The sequence below is a fragment of the Mya arenaria genome, chromosome 2 (assembly GCF_026914265.1).
Source record: "Mya arenaria isolate MELC-2E11 chromosome 2, ASM2691426v1".
NCBI classification, from domain to species: domain Eukaryota; kingdom Metazoa; phylum Mollusca; class Bivalvia; order Myida; family Myidae; genus Mya; species Mya arenaria.
Window position 1 is genome coordinate 28,619,118 of NC_069123.1, and position 23,213 is coordinate 28,642,330.

Sequence of the window (23,213 nt, forward strand, 5' to 3'; positions counted from 1 at the left end):
CATGTAACTATCATTAGGTGATGTGGCGATGACTGTAATATTTACAATACGTTTATGTGTCAATAAATCTGTTGATGTTAAAGGGAAATTATACCATCATACCAGCATAAATAAAGTAATGGTTAGCAACCAGCAAATAATGTGAAGGATTTGTGCTAACAAGAGAAAGCTAAAATCCGTAAGTTAGGCTTTGGAAAAGTGGCTGTAACCTTACGTCGACTTACAAGGGCAATCAAACAGCTACTTGATTAGGTGCGGATGGTGCTTTAACTTTAACATTAACTAGCTAACCTCCGTCAATACTGTACCAAGTGCATCAATCTTTGTTTTCCGCCTTTATTCTGGTCTGATTATTTATTATTTATTACATTATTTGACTGAACAATAAATTTTTCATAACAAAAGTAAACAATTTATTTATACAACTAAGCAGAGTGATAAGTTGATAGTTTTTAGGCTTTGTTGGATTATCTTTATTTTCTTAAAAGGATTTATAACTCAAACAGTCCAATATTGAGGTATAACACCGTGTTAAAAAATCGAGGTAAATAATTTGGCATATAAATCCTTAAATATTGGAAATAAATTATATTAATATGTTCATTCAATATTTTACCTTGTCCAATAGCTTTGTTTCTGTTTATGATTTTACGCCCTTTTCTATTTATTCTAGGAATATTGGTGTATCTTAAGATTTCGTAATCTTAATAGATTTAGTTTGTTAATATTTGTTATGGAAATTTCTCATAATAGTTTTACATTTTAATTATTACGTTTAGGTTGATCCGTTTCGTTTTTATTTATAAAGATAACGAGCTCGATGGAAATTCTTTCCTTTTTACAAGTTTCTTGAATGCCTTATTTGCAAAATGATCATTTTGGGAAAAACCTACCAAAAACAAAATTATTAAATCGATACTTTATTTCCACCACAAACAAAATAAAAATAAAAACGTAAGTGAAAGAAAGGTGTAGATATATGGGTTATGGTGGTTTCGCTCTGTCATGCATAGCCTGGAAAGAAAGTAAACGAAAAATACAGACATGGAATAATGAAGTGTGATTCTTCTTCTCAAAGTTAAAGGAAAACATATGAAATAACGCAATTGAAGTTGATTAGAATATTAAACATAAATCATCTTTAAATTGCGACATCGAGTTAGTGGACTAATAGCTACTTTGTTCTTATACATTGTTACTTTTGTTACAGTAACGGCAACCGATAGACAAAAGGACAATGTCGTACCTCACTAGTCTAGTGCCTCTCCAACAGCATCACCTTTGGTATATGATACTTCGCCAGCGTCACGTCTCGCTCTATTGATCAGAGCATCGGCATTAGCCGCATTTGCTCGTTGCCATTGATTCCACAACCAACCTGGAATAGTTATTATTCATAAAACATGTTTTTTCAACTTCAACATGCATTTGCATGATTTCATGGATTCTTAGACTGAATTAGATTAATTATGTGAGACATTCAAGTTTTTAGTTATGCGTGTAATTTGGACAAAATGCTTAGCAATGATGGTAAATCTTCATCAGAGACTCAGAAATACTATAATAATTTCTAGTTACATCTCAATTTTGTGAAATCCATATTATTGTTATACATTGCATTTTATAGGATTTGTATACATTTATGTTATTCGCCTTCTACAATGCTGCAATAAATACTGGTTAAACCAAATCACTACTTTTGAGCCTTAAGATGCTCTCATACTCCCAAATAGGATGTACCACAAATAATACAATTGTTTTAATTTACCAAAAAGGATGAATAAATATCGAAAACAATTGTTCTTATCCTTGATAATGTGTTTAAAGTGAAAGAAAATTGCAGAAAACACGGTATTTCTACCTTATGAGACGAGAGTTGATCACTGTCAATCTGTTTGGACACACCAGTCAATAGTTATTGTATATTGAATTAATCGTATTAATTGTGGTAAATCTTATTTGGGATTTATATTGCATCTTTAACTTATTATAGCTAAACAATAGGAATATTTGCACTGAAAAATAGACAGATTCATATAGATAGTGACTGAGATTCTTTAGTAAAGTAAATACTATTGTTAATCCGATCGAACTGTTTTCATAAACGTGCTTGAAAAAGACACTTTCGCGAGTTCGCATTGTCCGAAACGCTGTTCATTGTGCTTACACATAATTAATTTCAAGCCAAATATTTTGACAAGAACAACATGACATAAATTTCATGATAGCTGAGAATTTGGAACTACATAAAATGCACCAAAATTGTAAATCAATCCAAACAAAACATCCTTACCGTCAACAGAGGCTGGAAAGAATGCCATGGACAGGCAGCTGACCAGAAGAAGAACGGTGAATAACTTGCTCATATTTGAAGGTTGGAGTTGTGAATACTCTGAAGGGCCAGCGATGGCGCTTATATAACTCGCTGTCACGAAACATCCGCATGGTGGTGCCTTGTCTTATTCAAATGAAATTCGTTAAATATAAAACCACTATTAAAAATAAAATGGATAAACACATCCATTACTATGTGTTTTTGTTTTCAATTGTCATAAATGTATAGGGGAATATCTCGGTTTAATATATTTCAATATAAATATTTATTTTTTATAGCGTATCTCTTCGTGCCATCTCAGCGACCTAAAAAACAGATTATCAACCACATAATTATAAAAAGGGAGAATACAAATTAACGTACAAAGGTAATGCACGGTGTTGGGATGTGACAGTGTTTCAATTGTAATTGCTGTCATGATGAGAATTAAGGAAGTGCAAAAGCATGTGTCATTAAATAACACATCACTTTTATATCATACAATATGCAAACGGTGAACTCCAGATTTTTCCACTGGAGATATAGGTGGATCTGTCTATTTATGTACGCAATATATGTATGCATATCACTGTTGTTGTGTTGTTGCTGCTGATGTTGATGTGGATGCTGTTGTTGTTGTTGTTGTTGATATTTTGAAAAAAAATATCCTCGGATGGTATAGTATGTCAACAAGAGTGGTATGAAGTATAAACGTGCTCATTGCTAGCCGTAGCTGCTTCAACCATGTGTTTCTCTATGTCTGTATAAATATTACTCTCTAAAATGAACAGGACAGTTTCTCTAGGCATTAGCACAAGTGTTCATCAAAAGAAAATGCAAACATGCACCAAAACTAAACGATGAACACGATTTACAAAAAAAAGCATCCGTCCTGAACTGTTTCCATTGTCAATTCGTTTCCAAGCATTTATTACGTATTTTTGTTCCTTCTCGATAGGACTTTGATCAGTACTATTACCAAAATCCAATGTACTTTAGGCTAAATGGAATCTTATTTATCTGAGACTATCTAGTGACAATTACACTCTTTGACATCGATAGAGCAGCTAATTTGGAAATGAAAAAAAAATAAAACTGTTAATTTTGGTATGCCATACAGAATTTAAATTGTTTTATTCTAGACGACCTAGGAACTAGGTCATGTTCCCTGAAATTGCTATGTTGAATAGTGCAATTGACAATTGTAGTAAATCACGACATATACCATTTCTCCCATATATACATATTGTAACACGTTTGTTTGATACGCCAAAGTAAGCAATCGGCAATACAATTTCTAATATTAATTATATGGTTTGAAGACTAATGTTTCTTGCTACTAACGCATATAAAGTTTGACAAATGAATTGTTATCCATGAATAGGCAGATACAAACTGAAAACAATTTCTTATGAGTTTGGTTTGTAAAATGTGTTGATATTAGATATACTCAAGAGAGATCTTGTAATTGTTGAACTGATATAACACCCCCTACCGAATAATAGTGTTCGTGACCTTGTAAGAAAGCATCAAAAGTAGTATATGTATATAAGGATGTATGTACGGCAGTCAACGCAAATGGATAGTTAGGGGTATATGCAAATGGATAGTTAGGGGTATATGCAAATGGGTAGTTAGGGGTATATGCAAATGGATAGTTAGGGGTATATGCAAATGGGTAGTTAGGGGTATATGCAAATGGGTAGTTAGGGGTATATGCAAATGGATAGTTAGGGGTATATGCAAATGGATAGTTAGGGGTATATGCAAATGGGTAGTTAGGGGTATATGCAAATGGATAGTTAGGGGTATATGCAAATGGGTAGTTAGGGGTATATGCAAATGGGTAGTTAGGGGTATATGCAAATGGATAGTTAGGGGTATATGCAAATGGGTAGTTAGGGGTGTATGCAAATGGATAGTTAGGGGTATATGCAAATGGATAGTTAGGGGTATATGCAAATGGATAGTTAGGGGTATATGCAAATGGATAGTTAGGGGTATATGCAAATGGGTAGTTAGGGGTATATGCAAATGGATAGTTAGGGGTATTTGCAAATGGATAGTTAGGGGTATATTCAAATGGGTAGTTAGGGGTATATGCAAATGGATAGTTAGGGGTATATGCAAATGGATTCTTAAGGATACATGCAAATGGATAGATAAGGATACATGCAAATAGATTGGAAGGGGTATAGGCAAATGGATAGTTTAGTATACAGGTAAATGGATAGTTAGGGATAGAGGCAAATGGATAGTTAGGTATATAGGCCAATGGATAGTTAAGGATATAGGCAAATGGGCAGTTAAATATACAGGCAAATGGATAGTAAGTTATACAGGCAAATGGATTTTTAAGGATACAGGCAAATGGATTGGAAGGGGTATAGGCTAATGGATTGGAAGGGGTATAGGCAAATGGATAGTTAAGGATATAGGCAAATGGCTAGATAAGGATACAGGCAAATGGCTAGTTCAGAATACAGGCAAATGTATAATTAAGGATACAGGCAAATGTATAGTTCAGGATACAGGCAAATGGATAGATAAGGATACAGGCAAATGGATAGTTCAGGATACAGGCAAATGGATAGATAAGGATACAGGCAAATGGATAGTTCAGGATACAGGCAAATGTATAGTTAAGGTTACAGGCAAATGGATTGGAAGGGGTATAGGCAAATGGATTGGAAGGGGTATAGGAAAATGGATAGATAAGGATAGAGGCAAATGGATAGATAAGGATACAGTCGAATGGATAGATAAGGATACAGGCAACTGGATAGTTCAGGATACAGGCAAATGGATAGTTAAGGATACAGGCAAATAGATTGGAAGGGGTAAAGGCAAATAGATAATTAAGGATACAGGCAAATAGATAATTAAGGATACAGGCAAATGGATAGTTAGGGATAGAGGCAAATGGATAGTTAAGGATACGGGCAAATGGATAGTTAGGGATAGAGGCAAATGGATAGTTAAGGATACGGGCAAATGGATAGTTAGGGATAGAGGCAAATGGATAGTTAAGGATGCAGGCAAATGGATAGTTAGGGATAGAGGCAAATGGATAGTTAAGGATACGGGCAAATGGATAGTTAGGGATAGAGGCAAATGGATAGTTAAGGATGCAGGCAAATGGATGGTTAAATATATAGGCAAATGTATAGTTAAGTATAAAGGCAAATGGATAGTTAAGGGTACAGCATTTATTTGACAGTATTGGCAAACATATCTGATATAATGGCCTTCATAATTATCTTTCTCAAAGTTATCCTTTAAATTTCCTGTACTGAACAACTTGATAATTGTATTTAAGTTCGGGATATGTTGAATTATAAAGTATTAGTATTTTTAGATAAAACATTTTACAATAATCTAGGTTCATCAAATTAATACTTCTTAAATAGATGGTGTTTTTGTAATGCACAGAACAATCAAATCTGTATCGATTTAGTTGATATCGATCATGTAATAATACTCTTTGTCATAAAGCGGCTAGACAACCAGATGGTCCAAAAATCGGCAAATACATTATTTCCACAAGACAATCCTAGAATGGTCAATACCAACTAATATGAGGCCGAGAAAACATTATTTTACATGATTAAAAACAATTTTTATCGCTGTCTAAGCTAAGTTTCAAAACATGAAGGTCAGCATTGACACAAAATCCATTATATTCAATCGGAATACCTCGGCAGTACGAAGAGCCTCGGATGTATGCCAGTGCATTCGTAAAATTAATTCGTAAACTTATTTAAAAAAACATTAATTTATTGTAGTTTTTTAACATTTGTTTTTAACTAAGTTTAAGTTCATACCCAGTAAAGTGTACTATTGCATACATCATAATTTTTTAAGAGTACAGTCCTTAGGTTTTACAGCTCAATTGCAACTACGACACAATCTTGTTTCAGCGTAGTTACATTTTGATTTTGACATGGTAAACTTTCCATATACACCCGAGACTGTTTCGAAGGAAAATGGCGGAGGTTCTCCGAAACCATCAAAACGTAAGATGGATCCGGGAATTAACATTGACACATTGACAAAGCAAATACAATAACAATTGTTTTGATCTTTACAAATGAAGACAGCCTAATGTAAAATGTAAAAGATGAAATTGATTTGTTTTTTATCTTACGAATAGTTTATCTACCTCAAGAGTGTAATAAAATGTATTGTTAGTGAATTTGAAAGAATTTGAATAAATTAAAAATGTTTATGTACATCAATGGCCTGGTTTGCACTGATAACCTTTACCGAAGAAATATTATTATTGAACGACTTGCGTACCAGGTTGTTCCAGACATTGTTTGCGCTTATTATAAACTTTTAAAAAGAGAGCTTTTTATTAAACGATTGTCGTATCAGGCACTGTGATTACATTATTAATAAAATAAAACAGATTAATGTGGTAGGCATTTAAATCAGATGAGTTATATGTGGTCAATTAAATAAAACAATATATTGATATGCGGTTTAAAAATGTATATATGTAAATCCTTATAGCCTTCACAACAGCAAAAAACAACATTTAGCTGTAGCATTATGTTTCAGTGGTTAACATATAAAAGGTATGACTAATTATGATACATAAAACAATGATGCATCTAAACGAATTTCAAACAACCTTGAATTTAGCATCTCATTTTGGGATTTTAAAATTATGATCTATGACGTGTTTTTGTTTTAATCATACGTGGTTATGTCACCTGAGATAGTATCCAGTGACACTGAATATATATAATTTATTATACTAATTAACCTGTGTTGCTAAACAAAATTTGAAATACGAGTCTAATTCAAATAGGCATATGATGATTAATATAAAGACAACAAACGATATTCGAAAGCGCTTTATAAAATCATAAATTTACCTATCGACTTTAATAATAATAATAATAATAATAATAATAATAATAATAATAATAATAATAAGCAATATGCAATACATCAAAAGTAACAAACACTCTTAATTTGATACCAAGGGTTCTATGCTATAACGAATATAATAATAAAATGTGGACTTATAGAAACCTTTGATAAACAATTATTCGTAAATATTCGGACGACTCACAGGTTATATATTTTTCTCTAAAACTAAAGCCCGACAATATAGTCTACATTATCAAATAACTTTCTATTCAAATCAGTCAAGAGAATCACAAGAGCAAGGCTTACGAAAATAAGAAAAAAGATGATTAAGTTTGAATACAGGGGACAAATAAATTACAATTATGTGCTGGCTTTAAATCACGGTGACTGAAGACCCCAACAAAATTTAATAATGATACTTTGTCTGGAAGAAAGCTCAAGACATTTCTCATTAAATCTTTGATGTAAAGACCGTTCGCATGACTCCTTGTAATTTCGTTGTCAGGGATTCTTCTGATGTCTGAAATTTGTGATATATTACTCAACATAGCATTGTTGAAGTACCAAAGAACGTCCGTAAACAATTTGAAAGAGTCGTTTGCGGTCTTACGAATATATGTCTTTTAATTTCAATATATTTTCCCCGTCAGTACACCAAAAAGCTTTCAGCTCTCAAAGATTTTGAGCACCGTCCTGATTTCCTCTTAAAACAAGTATTTTTCTAAATAACTATGTGTGCTAGTACTACCATAATGGCTAGAGAAAGTGACAGTTCGGAAAGAGGCGGGCATTATCTTATCTTCTTTTTTTTGGGGGGGGGGGGAGTAATGATGGTTTGCCCGTGCCCATATGGCTGTATTAATGGTAACCCGGTGATGGCTTAACCCCGTCTCCAAGCCTGACTTCAAGATGAATTTTGATACCAAAGAGGGAAATTTACCCCGACCGGTTGAAGCGGTATACGCCAAAGTGGTTATTTTGGACATTAAAGACAAAATTCTGTGGAAAGAGCGATTAGTGAAATCAAAATGGCCCCACAGCGCCGACATTTGCAAAGAAGGAAATGCTGCCGTCTCTAGAGCAACGCCGCTGATCTAAGTCGAGTCCGCAGCGGCTGCACACAACATGCTTACTTCAAGGGTGTCTCGTACTCGTTTCGAGATACGAATGCCCCAGAGGATCGAAGGCGAAAGCAAACAACATCACATTTGCTATATGTACATTTGGCTTCAGAACTCTTGATATCTTTGATGAAATTGTTTGAATAAAAACAAACAAACAGCTTACAGTTTTCTGAATTAACTTAAGAGTGCTGCAGATCGCAAGTGGGTTTATGAAACTTCCACTTGTAATGATTTAGAAGTAAACAACGATACCGTTAACATATTTGTTAACTTAAACTAAGTTTTGAACAGTTGGCCTACACATATAAACATCATGTCCGTAAGTGGGCTTGGGTGTGTGAGATCAATGGCATTTAATGGGATCGGGTGTATGAAATCATTGTATGTGTCTACATTACCTAGCGTACTGCATAAAAGGTGTTGATGAAGCCACCTTGTGCCAATGTTACCACATATAAATTCTGGAAGGGACCTGTTATCATGTACGTAAACTATGACTTATCGATACATAACCAAGAAGGATCATAGTACATAGAAGTACTGTATAATGTGCTGGAAAACTATGTCAACAAAATGGAACCTATGCAAATGCTCACCAAGATCAAACGCATGGTTTCCCACGAAAGGAAAATAATCCACAGAAAGTCAAAACAAGATGTCTATAAATATAAGTATGCCCACGATAAATGTGTTTTCCTAATAACGCAAAATGCAGTACTTTATTTCGCAATCCTCCTATGGTTGAAGAATTAATTTCAAAGGAAATTCAAAACATAATGATTGAAGTGTGAGCTCCGTTAGTGGAACATGCGCTTTGCATATCATCTACGTGGTGGAAATATGTACCAAATACTACACTGCCTACGGTTGATGATTTTTAAAGTCAAAGCGCCTACTTAATACCGTTGTGATAAAGTAAAACATATGTACGAGTTTGGTCTTATAGAGCGATATTTGATCTGCGGTTGGCGATTTGTGGACAACGCACGAAAAGGCAATTAGCCACTAACTGTCACTGTCATAATGAAGTACCAAGTTTCTTTCAGCTGATAAACATTTTTTAGCCTAATAAAAATAGAAGACTTGAAGATGGTTTTCTATATTATTACAGCTTGGATTATCGCCCCTGATGTAAGATGGCGCGGAAAATTGTAAGCAAAATGTAAATATTCAGGTGTTAGTTACTGATTCCTCTGGAAATCTAGTACAGAAAGTGCATTGAGGATGAAATAAAACTGCTTGGCTAAGTATCAACATACATATAGCTCGCTAAACTGTGCTTTTGACTTTTTCACCTGATATGTTACCTGCGAGATTGAAATTTTCACCTGAAATCATAAATGGGAAGACGAAAGCGTAGTAGATCATCTCCCCAACAAAATAGCAATTCTATCAAAAAACGATTTGTTGATGATCCTTCATTTGCTACGGGCTGTGATAGTGATGCTTCAGAATATTTTGAAGCAATAACGGATCTTAAACCGGATCTAGATAAAACTGTCACTAGTATCCCACCCAACCCCACACCTATAACCAATATGAAATTTAACCAGGAGGACATTGAAGAACTTAGTTCTAGACTAGCTCCCTCATTAATAAAAAAACTAAAAGACGCATTGAAAGATGATGTTTTAAACACTATCAGAACGGAGATACATGACCTCGTTCGGCAAGAAACGCAGCATCTTAGGGATGAGGTTAGCAGACTTACAGCCGAAGTTGCCAGACTAAATTCGGAACAGAAAACACAAAAGCTCGAAAGTGACGAATTAAACCAATAGGGCCGATGCATGTGTTTAGACATCTCCGGCATCCCGAGAGACACAGGCGCGTTCGATGAAGACATAGAGTCCAAGATCCTTGAGTATACAACAAAAAAGAAAATTAAACTTTCCAGCTCTGACATTGACAAATGTCACAGAAAATGTAAGAAGAAACACGGGGCTGTACGAAAAGTGATCGTAAAATTCACCAACTCAAAAGCCAGACAGAGACTGTATGATTCCAGGAAAGATCTACCCGAGGGGATTTTTGTGCAGAAAAATTTAACTCCTTTTAGGGAGTATCTTGCGTTTGAAGCAAGGAAACTCAAACGCGAAAAACTTATCACAAACATTTGGGTAGCCGGTTGCAAAGTCAAAGTGATTCTCAATGGTGAGTCCCGGAGTCACGTTGTTAGAGACATGGATGACATTGACGCCATCAGAGCCGGCAAACCTTTCCCTGAGGACTGAGTGTGACAGCCCAGCTGTCAGTTTTGTTTGTAAACACTTACATATATAACGGCCCTATATCAATTATAACATTCTTAAAGTACTTACCATTATGACGGAACTGAACTGCAGAGTCGCACGGTCACGATAATCCTATTAATCCTTTTATGATACACACAAATAAATTTCTATAAACGTTTAACTTTTTTACACCTATTACATCTTAAATTAAACTGAAATTAATTTGTTACTACATGAAGACAAATTTTTCGTGCATATTGTTCAGTTGTTAAGAAAGATTATTATATCTAGCTATAGTCCCGTATTGTATATCAACACGTGACAGACAAATTATGAATAGTAAATATTGGTGTTTCCTTACTCTCAAGACTGTTTTTTTTAAAAGAAAACTTTGCATGTTTATCGTTTGTGTCAACCAAGTTGTTTTGTGTTTGATTATGTTTTCTTTTTTGGAATCATATTGTTACAGAAGGTAAATCATAACGTTTTAACAAATCATTATGTGTGGTATTATGCCACGGAAAACAAACATTATTTCCCGATCTTTTTGGCCTTTGATTTGGGGTCAACGTGCACTGACTGTAACATTATGTATCCTTTATGGTGATCATTCTATGATGACGAATGTAGGTTGTTGTCCGGTTTGTGTTTACAATTGTTAAGCCGAAATACTTTCACATAAAATGTTGCATGTATATGTGATTAATGTGAGTTTCTGTGACTGTGTAAATACATATTTTCTTCATTCGTTGTATAATCATGCGATAGTTACTAGTATCAATATGTATTTATGTTTTCCCTTACTTATAGAACATTTCTTTTCGTATATTTCTTTTCGTGATCATGAAGACCAAACTATTATAGTTTTTAACATGCTGAGCATTTTGTAAAAATTGTAGTGAGCTTTCTACACTATAGCTATTAACAGTAAAAGATAATAGGAATTAATTAGCGATTAAGTAAGTGCTCTTGTCGTTTTGTCTATTAAAGAGACTTTACGCTGATTTAAGAATCGTTTAAGCAAATTTAAATTCTTTTTTGTTTTTCATTTCGAACAAATAAGGCTATTTTACAATTTCCATATTCATGGAACAGTAACTAATTTTGTATTCTGTACAACTGTTTGTCAATGTTTTTATGTTGTGTTGTTTTCGTTTCTTTTTTTTCTCAATTCCATGCCTTGTTCCTCGTATCGCCCTGTCCCTCGTTTGCTGTGAGTTATTGTTATCAGCCCAATGGTTCATCAGTTTCTTTATCAATTTATACCCGCATAGGTGAATGACCTTATAACGTATAGATCATCCATAGGGCTGTTTAACATACGTAGGCACCTAATTTCTCTTATAGGTCGCGCTTTTTTCAATTTGTAATTGACGGGATTTTTCGTGTAGTTATACAGCTGTTTGTCATACTTGCAAATCTATACCATCATGTCACGACACAGAAGTGTTGTTAATACATACTTCGTGTTCACAGTCGTTTTAATCGTGTGTCACGCGCGTACAACCTATGATGCAAGGGAGGAAACTGCGTTCTCGAATATTTTAAGTAATGTGAGTTATTCACTTATCTTGAAATGTTTAATAATTTTATCAGGGGATATATAATTGAATCCTGGACCTGATATTTATCAGTCAACATTATTTGTCTTTCATCAAAATATCCGCAGCATTAGAAACAAATTCGATTACATAAAAAAATAACTTCCTTGACTTTGACATACTTTGTTTTACGGAAACCAAGCTTTCTGCGACCGTAGCTGATGGTTTCAGTTCTATGTATCGTAAAGATAATACTCAGTACTCCGGTGGTCTTCTAGTTTATGTTGCGTCTAATTTCTACTCGAAACGAATAGACAGTTTATAAATTAATTTACCGGAGTCTTTATGGATATAAATAAAAGACGAATTTAGAAACTATTAAATTTGCAACATCTAACGTCCTCCACAAGCCCCAGTAGAGTTTTGGGACAGATTGAACTTATGTATTGACAGCGCTCTAGAAATTTCCCCGAACATTCTGATACTAGGTGACATCAACGAGGACCAATTGAACCCAAACAACAATAAGTTTAGAGACATATTACTGTTGAATAACATGACAATTGTATTAAAGAACCGACACGGGTTAATCCCTACTCTCGCACTCTGCTTGACCCGATTGCAATCACAAATAACATACAATGTCTACACTCTGGAATTTTTGAGACGGATAAAAATATAAGTGACCATTTTGCTACTTACTCTTACTCTCCATAAACCTTTAACTCACCACGTATTAAATATAGAGGCCCGCAATAAAGACTCACAAGAACAAACCTTGAATCTACGAGAAAGGAACCAAATTAAATAATGTTTTAATATAAACCACTTTATTACATAGATCTTCTTTCCCGGTGGGCTTATTACTTGCCCACAGCGGATAATCGAGCTACACTGCATCACTAGTCACAGACAATCGAGCTACACTGCATCACTAGTCACTATAGGCTCAATATATGAATAAACAGAACAGGCAATCGAGCTACACTGCATCACTAGTCACTATAGGCTCAATATTTGAATAAACAGAACAGACAATCGAGCTACACTGCATCACTAGTCACTATAGGCTCAATATATGAATAAACAGAACAGACAATCGAGCTACACTGTATTACAAGTCACTATAGGCTCAATATTTGAATAAACAGAACAGGCAATCGAGCTACACTACATCACTAGTCACTATAGGCTCAATATATGAATAAACAGAACAGGCAATCGAGCTACACTGCATCACTAGTCACTATAGGCTCAATATTTGAATAAACAGAACAGACAATCGAGCTACACTGCATCACTAGTCACTATAGGCTCAATATATGAATAAACAGAACAGACAATCGAGCTACACTGCATCACTAGTCACTATAGGCTCAATATTTGAATAAACAGAACAGACAAACGGGCTACACTGCATCACTAGTCACTATAGGCTCAATATATGAATAAACAGAACAGACAATCGGGCTACACTGCATCACTAGTCACTATAGGCTCAATATATGAATAAACAGAACAGACAAACGGGCTACACTGCATCACTAGTCACTATAGGCTCAATATTTGAATAAACAGAACAGACAATCGGGCTACACTGCATCACTAGTCACTATAGGCTCAATATATGAATAAACAGAACAGACAATCGAGCTACACTACATCACTAGTCACTATAGGCTCAATATTTGAATAAACAGAACAGACAATCGAGCTACACTGCATCACTAGTCACTATAGGCTCAATATATGAATAAACAGAACAGACAATCGAGCTACACTGCATCACTAGTCACTATAGGCTCAATATTTGAATAAACAGAACAGGCAATCGAGCTACACTGCATCACTAGTCACTATAGGCTCAATATATGAATAAACAGAACAGACAATCGAGCTACACAGCATCACTAGTCACTATAGGCTCAATATTTGAATAAACAGAACAGACAATCGAGCTACACTGCATCACTAGTCACTATAGGCTCAATATTTGAATAAACAGAACAGACAATCGAGCTACACTGCATCACTAGTCACTATAGGCTCAATATATGAATAAACAGAACAGACAATCGAGCTACACTGCATCACTAGTCACTATAGGCTCAATATATGAATAAACAGAACAGACAATCGAGCTACACTACATCACTAGTCACTATAGGCTCAATATATGAATAAACAGAACAGACAATCGAGCTACACTGCATCACTAGTCACTATAGGCTCAATATATGAATAAACAGAACAGATAATCGAGCTACACTGCATCACTAGTCACTATAGGCTCAATATATGAATAAACAGAACAGACAATCGAGCTACACTGCATCACTAGTCACTATAGGCTCAATATATGAATAAACAGAACAGATAATCGAGCTACACTGCATCACTAGTCACTATAGGCTCAATATTTGAATAAACAGAACAGACAATCGAGCTACACTACATCACTAGTCACTATAGGCTCAATATTTGAATAAACAGAACAGACAATCGAGCTACACTGCATCACTAGTCACTATAGGCTCAATATTTGAATAAACAGAACAGACAATCGAGCTACACTGCATCACTAGTCACTATAGGCTCAATATTTGAATAAACAGAACAGGCAATCGAGCTACACTACATCACTAGTCACTATAGGCTCAATATTTGAATAAACAGAACAGGCAATCGAGCTACACTGCATCACTAGTCACTATAGGCTCAATATATGAATAAACAGAACAGACAATCGAGCTACACTGCATCACTAGTCACTATAGGCTCAATATTTGAATAAACAGAACAGATAATCGAGCTACACTGCATCACTAGTCACTATAGGCTCAATATTTGAATAAACAGAACAGACAATCGAGCTACACTACATCACTAGTCACTATAGGCTCAATATATGAATAAACAGAACAGATAATCGAGCTACACTGCATCACTAGTCACTATAGGCTCAATATTTGAATAAACAGAACAGATAATCGAGCTACACTACATCACTAGTCACTATAGGCTCAATATTTGAATAAACAGAACAGACAATCGAGCTACACTACATCACTAGTCACTATAGGCTCAATATTTGAATAAACAGAACAGATAATCGAGCTACACTGCATCACTAGTCACTATAGGCTCAATATATCAATAAACAGAACAGATAATCGAGCTACACTACATCACTAGTCACTATAGGCTCAATATATGAATAAACAGAACAGACAATCGAGCTACACTACATCACTAGTCACTATAGGCTCAATATTTGAATAAACAGAACAGACAATCGAGCTACACTGCATCACTAGTCACTATAGGCTCAATATTTGAATAAACAGAACAGACAATCGAGCTACACTGCATCACTAGTCACTATAGGCTCAATATTTGAATAAACAGAACAGGCAATCGAGCTACACTACCTTACTAGTCACTATAGGCTCAATATATGAATAAACAGAACAGACAATCGAGCTACACTACATCACTAGTCACTATAGGCTCAATATTTGAATAAACAGAACAGAAAATCGAGCTACACTGCATCACTAGTCACTATAGGCTCAATATATGAATAAACAGAACAGATAATCGAGCTACACTGCATCACTAGTCACTATAGGCTCAATATTTGAATAAACAGAACAGGCAATCGAGCTACACTACATCACTAGTCACTATAGGCTCAATATATGAATAAACAGAACAGATAATCGAGCTACACTGCATCACTAGTCACTATAGGCTCAATATTTGAATAAACAGAACAGGCAATCGAGCTACACTACATCACTAGTCACTATAGGCTCAATATTTGAATAAACAGAACAGATAATCGAGCTACACTGCATCACTAGTCACTATAGGCTCAATACTTGAATAAACAGAACAGATAATCGAGCTACACTACATCACTAGTCACTATAGGCTCAATATATGAATAAACAGAACAGACAATCGAGCTACACTGCATCACTAGTCACTATAGGCTCAATATTTGAATAAACAGAACAGATAATCGAGCTACACTGCATCACTAGTCACTATAGGCTCAATATTTGAATAAACAGAAAAGACAATCGAACTACACTGCATCACTAGTCACTATAAGCTCAATATTTGAATAAACAGAACAGACAATCGAGCTACACTACATCACTAGTCACTATAGGCTCAATATATGAATAAACAGAACAGACAATCGAGCTACACTACATCACTAGTCACTATAGGCTCAATATTTGAATAAACAGAACAGACAATCGAGCTACACTGCATCACTAGTCACTATAGGCTCAATATTTGAATAAACAGAACAGACAATCGAGCTACACTGCATCACTAGTCACTATAGGCTCAATATTTGAATAAACAGAACAGACAATCGAGCTACACTGCATCACTAGTCACTATAGGCAGAATATTTGAATAAACAGAACAGACAATCGAGCTACACTACATCACTAGTCACTATAGGCTCAATATTTGAATAAACAGAACAGACAATCGAGCTGCACAGCATCACTAGTCACTATAGACTCAATATTTGAATAAACAGAACAGATAATCGAGCTACACTGCATCACTAGTCACTATAGGCTCAATATTTGAATAAACAGAACAGACAATCGAGCTACACTGCATCACTAGTCACTATAGGCTCAATATTTGAATAAACAGAACAGACAATCGAGCTACACTGCATCACTAGTCACTATAGGCTCAATATTTGAATAAACAGAACAGACAATCGAGCTACACTACATAACTAGTCACTATAGGCTCAATATATGAATAAACAGAACAGACAATCGGGCTACACTACATCACTAGTCACTATAGGCTCAATATTTGAATAAACAGAACAGACAATCGAGCTACACTGCATCACTAGTCACTATAAGCTCAATATTTGAATAAACAGAACAGACAATCGAGCTACACTGCATTACTAGTCACTATAGGCTCAATATTTGAATAAACAGAACAGACAATCGAGCTACACTGCATCACTAGTCACTATAAGCTCAATATTTGAATAAACAGAACAGACAATCGAGCTACACTGCATCACTAGTCACTATAGGCTCAATATTTGAATAAACAGAACAGACAATCGAGCTACACTACATCACTAGTCACTATAGGCTCAATATTTGAATAAACAGAACAGACAATCGAGCTACACTGCATTACTAGTCACTATAGGCTCAATATTTGAATAAACAGAACAGACAATCGAGCTACACTGCATCACTAGTCACTATAAGCTCAATATTTGAATAAACAGAACAGACAATCGAGCTACACTGCATTACTAGTCACTATAGGCTCAATATTTGAATAAACAGAACAGACAATCGAGCTACACTGCATTACTAGTCACTATAAGCTCAATATTTGAATAAACAGAACAGACAATCGAGCTACACTGCATCACTAGTCACTATAGGCTCAATATTTGAATAAACAGAACAGACAATCGAGCTACACTACATCACTAGTCACTATAGGCTCAATATTTGAATAAACAGAACAGACAATCGGGCTACACAGCATCACTAGTCACTTTAGGCTCAATATTTGAATAAACAGAAAAGACAATCGAGCTACACAGCATCACTAGTCACTATAGGCTCAATATTTGAATAAACAGAACAGACAATCGGGCTACACAGCATCACTAGTCACTATAGGCTCAATATTTGAATAAACAGAACAGACAATCGGGCTACACAGCATCACTAGTCACTATAGGCTCAATATTTGAATAAACAGAACAGACAATCGAACTACACTGCATCACTAGTCACTATAGGCTCAATATTTGAATAAACAGAACAGACAATCGAGCTACACTGCATCACTAGTCACTATAGGCTCAATATTTGAATAAACAGAACAGATAATCGAGCTACACTGCATCACTAGTCACTATAGGCTCAATATTTGAATAAACAGAACAGACAATCGAGCTACACTGCATCACTAGTCACTATAGGCTCAATATTTAAATAAACAGAACAGATAATCGGGCTACACTGCATCACTAGTCACTATAGACTCAATATTTAAATAAACAGAACAGATAATCGGGCTACACTACATCACTAGTCACTATAGGCTCAATATTTGAATAAACAGAACAGACAATCGAGCTACACTACATCACTAGTCACTATAGGCTCAATATATGAATAAACAGAACAGACAATCGAGCTACACTACATCACTAGTCACTATAGGCTCAATATATGAATAAACAGAACAGACAATCGAGGCTACACTACATCACTAGTCACTATAGGCTCAATATATGAATAAACAGAACAGACAATCGAGCTACACTGCATCACTAGTCACTATAGGCTCAATATTTGAATAAACAGAACAGACAATCGAGCTACACTACATCACTAGTCACTATAGGCTCAATATTTGAATAAACAGAAAAGACAATCGAGCTACACTACATCACTAGTCACTATAGGCTCAATATATGAATAAACAGAACAGACAATCGAGCTACACTACATCACTAGTCACTATAGGCTCAATATATGAATAAACAGAACAGACAATCGAGCTACACTGCATCACTAGTCACTATAGGCTCAATATTTGAATAAACAGAACAGACAATCGAACTACACTGCATCACTAGTCACTATAGGCTCAATATTTGAATAAACAGAACAGACAATCGAGCTACACTACATCACTAGTCACTATAGGCTCAATATATGAATAAACAGAACAGATAATCGAGCTACACTACATCACTAGTCACTATAGGCTCAATATTTGAATAAACAGAACAGACAATCGAGCTACACTACATCACTAGTCACTATAGGCTCAATATATGAATAAACAGAACAGATAATCGAGCTACACTACATCACTAGTCACTATAGGCTCAATATTTGAATAAACAGAACAGATAATCGAGCTACACTACATCACTAGTCACTATAGGCTCAATATTTGAATAAACAGAACAGACAATCGAGCTACACTACATCACTAGTCACTATAGGCTCAATATTTGAATAAACAGAAAAGACAATCGAGCTACACTGCATCACTAGTCACTATAGGCTCAATATTTGAATAAACAGAACAGGCAATCGAGCTACACTGCATCACTAGTCACTATAGGCTCAATATATCAATAAACAGAACAGATAATCGAGCTACACTACATCACTAGTCACTATAGGCTCAATATTTGAATAAACAGAACAGACAATCGAGCTACACTGCATCACTAGTCACTATAGGCTCAATATTTGAATAAACAGAACAGACAATCGAGCTACACTGCATCACTAGTCACTATAGGCTCAATATATGAATAAACAGAAAAGACAATCGAGCTACACTGCATCACTAGTCACTATAGGCTCAATATATGAATAAACAGAACAGACAATCGAGCTACACTACATCACTAGTCACTATAGGCTCAATATATGAATAAACAGAACAGACAATCGAGCTACACTACATCACTAGTCACTATAGGCTCAATATTTGAATAAACAGAACAGACAAACGGGCTACACTACATCACTAGTCACTATAGGCTCAATATTTGAATAAACAGAACAGACAATCGAGCTACACTGCATCACTAGTCACTATAGGCTCAATATTTGAATAAACAGAACAGACAATCGAGCTACACTACATCACTAGTCACTATAGGCTCAATATTTGAATAAACAGAACAGGCAATCGAGCTACACTGCATCACTAGTCACTATAGGCTCAATATTTGAATAAACAGAACAGACAATCGAGCTACACTACATCACTAGTCACTATTGGCTCAATATTTGAATAAACAGAACAGATAATCGAGCTACACTGCATCACTAGTCACTATAGGCTCAATATTTGAATAAACAGAACAGACAATCGGGCTACACTACATCACTAGTCACTATAGGCTCAATATATCAATAAACAGAACAGACAATCGGGCTACACTGCATCACTAGTCACTATAGGCTCAATATTTGAATAAACAGAACAGACAATCGGGCTACACTGCATCACTAGTCACTATAGGCTCAATATATCAATAAACAGAACAGACAATCGGGCTACACTGCATCACTAGTCACTATACGCTCAATATTCAATGTTGTAAAGGCATATTCTTTCAGATCATTGGCAAGTGAAAATTATTACAGGATAACATCATAACTAATAGAAAACAAAAGTTATCATGTAAAAATTCAGCAATGTGATCTGCTAGACAGAAAATCGCTCTGGGATACTGTGTGTGTATACCACATGATAAATTGCGTCATAAATGCTACGTCGGAAGCCAATATTTTGATTTGAAAAAAAAACTTTAAACAAAGATTACTTCACTATTTCTTCACCATTTTAAATGAAACATAGCGCAGTCTACGCCGCTGATTGAGCCCCACCTTCGGTCTTTTACCACAATTTGATTGCGAGTTTAGTTTCTTAAAACACTTCGACAAACCTTTTCACAATACGGCCGTCTGACAGAGCACTGTCAAAACATTATTTTGGAAACAGGTTTGTCGAAGTGTTTGAGGAAACTAAGGACCTCATAAAATTTCGCAAATAATACAAATGCGGGACTCTTTAAGTGGCATAGACTGCCCTTTGTTTCATTTAATATGGTGTTGTAAATGAAAAGTTATCTTTGATTTAAGTCTTTATTTTAAGCAAACTTTTGCCTTCCGACGTAGCATATACGACGTAATTTATCACGTGGTATACACACACTAGAATAAAGACTTCGAAAGTTCAAATTTAGATGTATTTTTGGGACATATATTAAAAGGTTTTCTATATATCTATTTACCTTTTGCGTTTCTACTATATTTAGGATTGTTTGGATAAGAGTGAGGTTGTGCACGCAAACTAGTCAATTTATTATACTGACAGTTCCAAGGCGGTACCTAACAATCCTTGATTAACACACCTAGTTTTTATATAGTATATATGTAATGCGTTGTTTGTGGAGTATTGTGCTGTTGTTTCGTCTTTCTTGCTTGTGCTGATTTGTTTTAGGTTCTTTGTCTTTGGCGTTTACCCTGCGCCATTAAACGGGGTTTATATTTAAACCTTTGGCTGAAAAGCTTGTTTCTGTACATTTTCATATAAATATAAGTATAATATACCTTTACAAATAAGTAGAATAGACAAAATATAAGCAATAAATTGTCACATTCCATACGAGCCATGGAAGGAAATGAACATATCAAATTATGAACTGCAATACCAAATGGTTCAATTTCATCCTATATTTACTACTGAATACTAACTGCATGGCTTAGAGCATTTAATCCTGATTTGTTGGTCTCTATATAACCAACTACAGACTGTATGGCGCTGAGTTCTACAGTTCCCTTACATTAATTGTCGTTCAATGCATTAACAAGATGGATTTTGTCTCGGTTTGTGACATTTAATTTCTGTTCATTATGCATTTCAGCAGGCACTAAACTTATCGGTGTTCTGTAACCAACTTCTGACCGCATAAAGAAGAGCTCTAAAGTTACACTGCATTAATTGCTGTTGCTATGACACTTACAATGTGGATTTTGTCTCGAGTTGTGACATTATCTATCAAAGATGGGCAATGAGTCCAGATGTTCTTCCATTGATGTTAACATTATTCGAAAATGCATAAAGTCATATATGTACTAATGGGCTTATGCCTACTGTATATGTTTTCCAAAATAAACCAATAAACCAATTTATATGAAAACAAATCTAGCTTCAAGAAGAAAACAAAAATTGTCAAATACGTAGTTCAAATAAATGTGTCCATCTAAATAGCAGCTTTTGCATAGATAATATGAAAAACACGCATGTTTTCGAAGACATTAGAGCGATATTTTATCAAGATAATCTTATAACACTGGCATGTATTACTTGGAACATCATATTAAACATAAATGGGGTTTAATTTCAGGACTTCAAGACTTATCTGAGTGGGTTTCATACCTAATCCCTCTTAAGCAATATATACATCAAAGGATTCTCGGTTAAAACAAACTTTCACGTGTGTTATATTACATAAGATATATGGACATTGAAATTGGCATTGAAAAATTTATAAGTGGGCATAAGATCTTTTAATAAGAACTCTTTTGTTCATGAATGCTAGAAAAACATATCAAAAAATGCTTTGTTTTGCCGAAAAGCATTAATAACAGAACTGCAAATTATTTTTAACGTTAAATTAAACAAAACAAGTAACAGTATGTTATTGTTTTATGCTTACTTAATATCCTGATTTGAACGGCTTTGAGAATAAAATCGTCACTGGCAAGTGGCAACGCCCCCTTGAGAGGTATTCTACTTTGAGAAATCATTATGTCACAATCAGTGGTCCCGGAGGACCAGCAAATATATATGCTCTAATGTTTATCTTGCCATAAAAGATATGCTCACTACCATCTCAAGTCCATGGCGCTCATGATTATAGATTTTGCTCCGTTTGTGAGTGATTGAGTGAGTGAGTGAGCGGGCGGGCGGGCGGGCGGTCGAGCGAGCGAGCGAGTGAGTGAGTGAAGTGTTTGTTAATTTTAGTGTCACCGTTCTCAATCAAGGGCCAGTCCACTTGACTTATGAGACACCTTGAAATTGATGAACATCTTTACTCCCGTGTCCATACATATGTATGTATACGGTACAAAAAGCATATATTTATTAAAAAAATCACATTTGGTATTATAAGTTTTAGTTTGGAATTATAAGATTTTTTTTAAATAATCGAGCTTGAAAATCCGGTGCCAGTGGACTATAGGTACCATTTAGTATCATAATCACGCTGCTGGGTTATCAGCCGGCCATATAAGAACAATAACATATACATTTTAATAATTTATAACGCCTTGATTGACAGGTCAATCGAATTAAACTTTCAAATATTGTATTAAATTAAACGAAAGAAAACAAAAATGAAACAAAAAGGATTGATGGAGTTTACATCCGTTTCAAATAAGTAATAACGTTTTGTTAAAATGTTATTTATAAAAACAACATTCTTCTTCTGTATTAAATACTATAGTCAACAGGATACAAAATATGTCTTCATGAATATTAAAATGGT

At 35.0% G+C, this 23,213-nt stretch overlaps 1 long non-coding RNA gene across 1 annotated transcript in view; it reads right to left on the minus strand.

Annotated features, from left to right (window-relative positions):
- Positions 1-904: 904 nt before the first annotated feature.
- The window catches only part of LOC128213274 (uncharacterized), a 28,549-nt gene continuing 6,240 nt past the window's right edge, over positions 905-23,213 (minus strand). The window contains exons 2-4 of the long non-coding RNA XR_008257705.1: positions 2,294-2,458; positions 1,247-1,378; positions 905-1,014 (exon numbers count right to left, since the gene is read on the minus strand). This is a non-coding gene — a long non-coding RNA (uncharacterized LOC128213274). The remainder of the gene's footprint in view (positions 1,015-1,246; positions 1,379-2,293; positions 2,459-23,213) is intronic.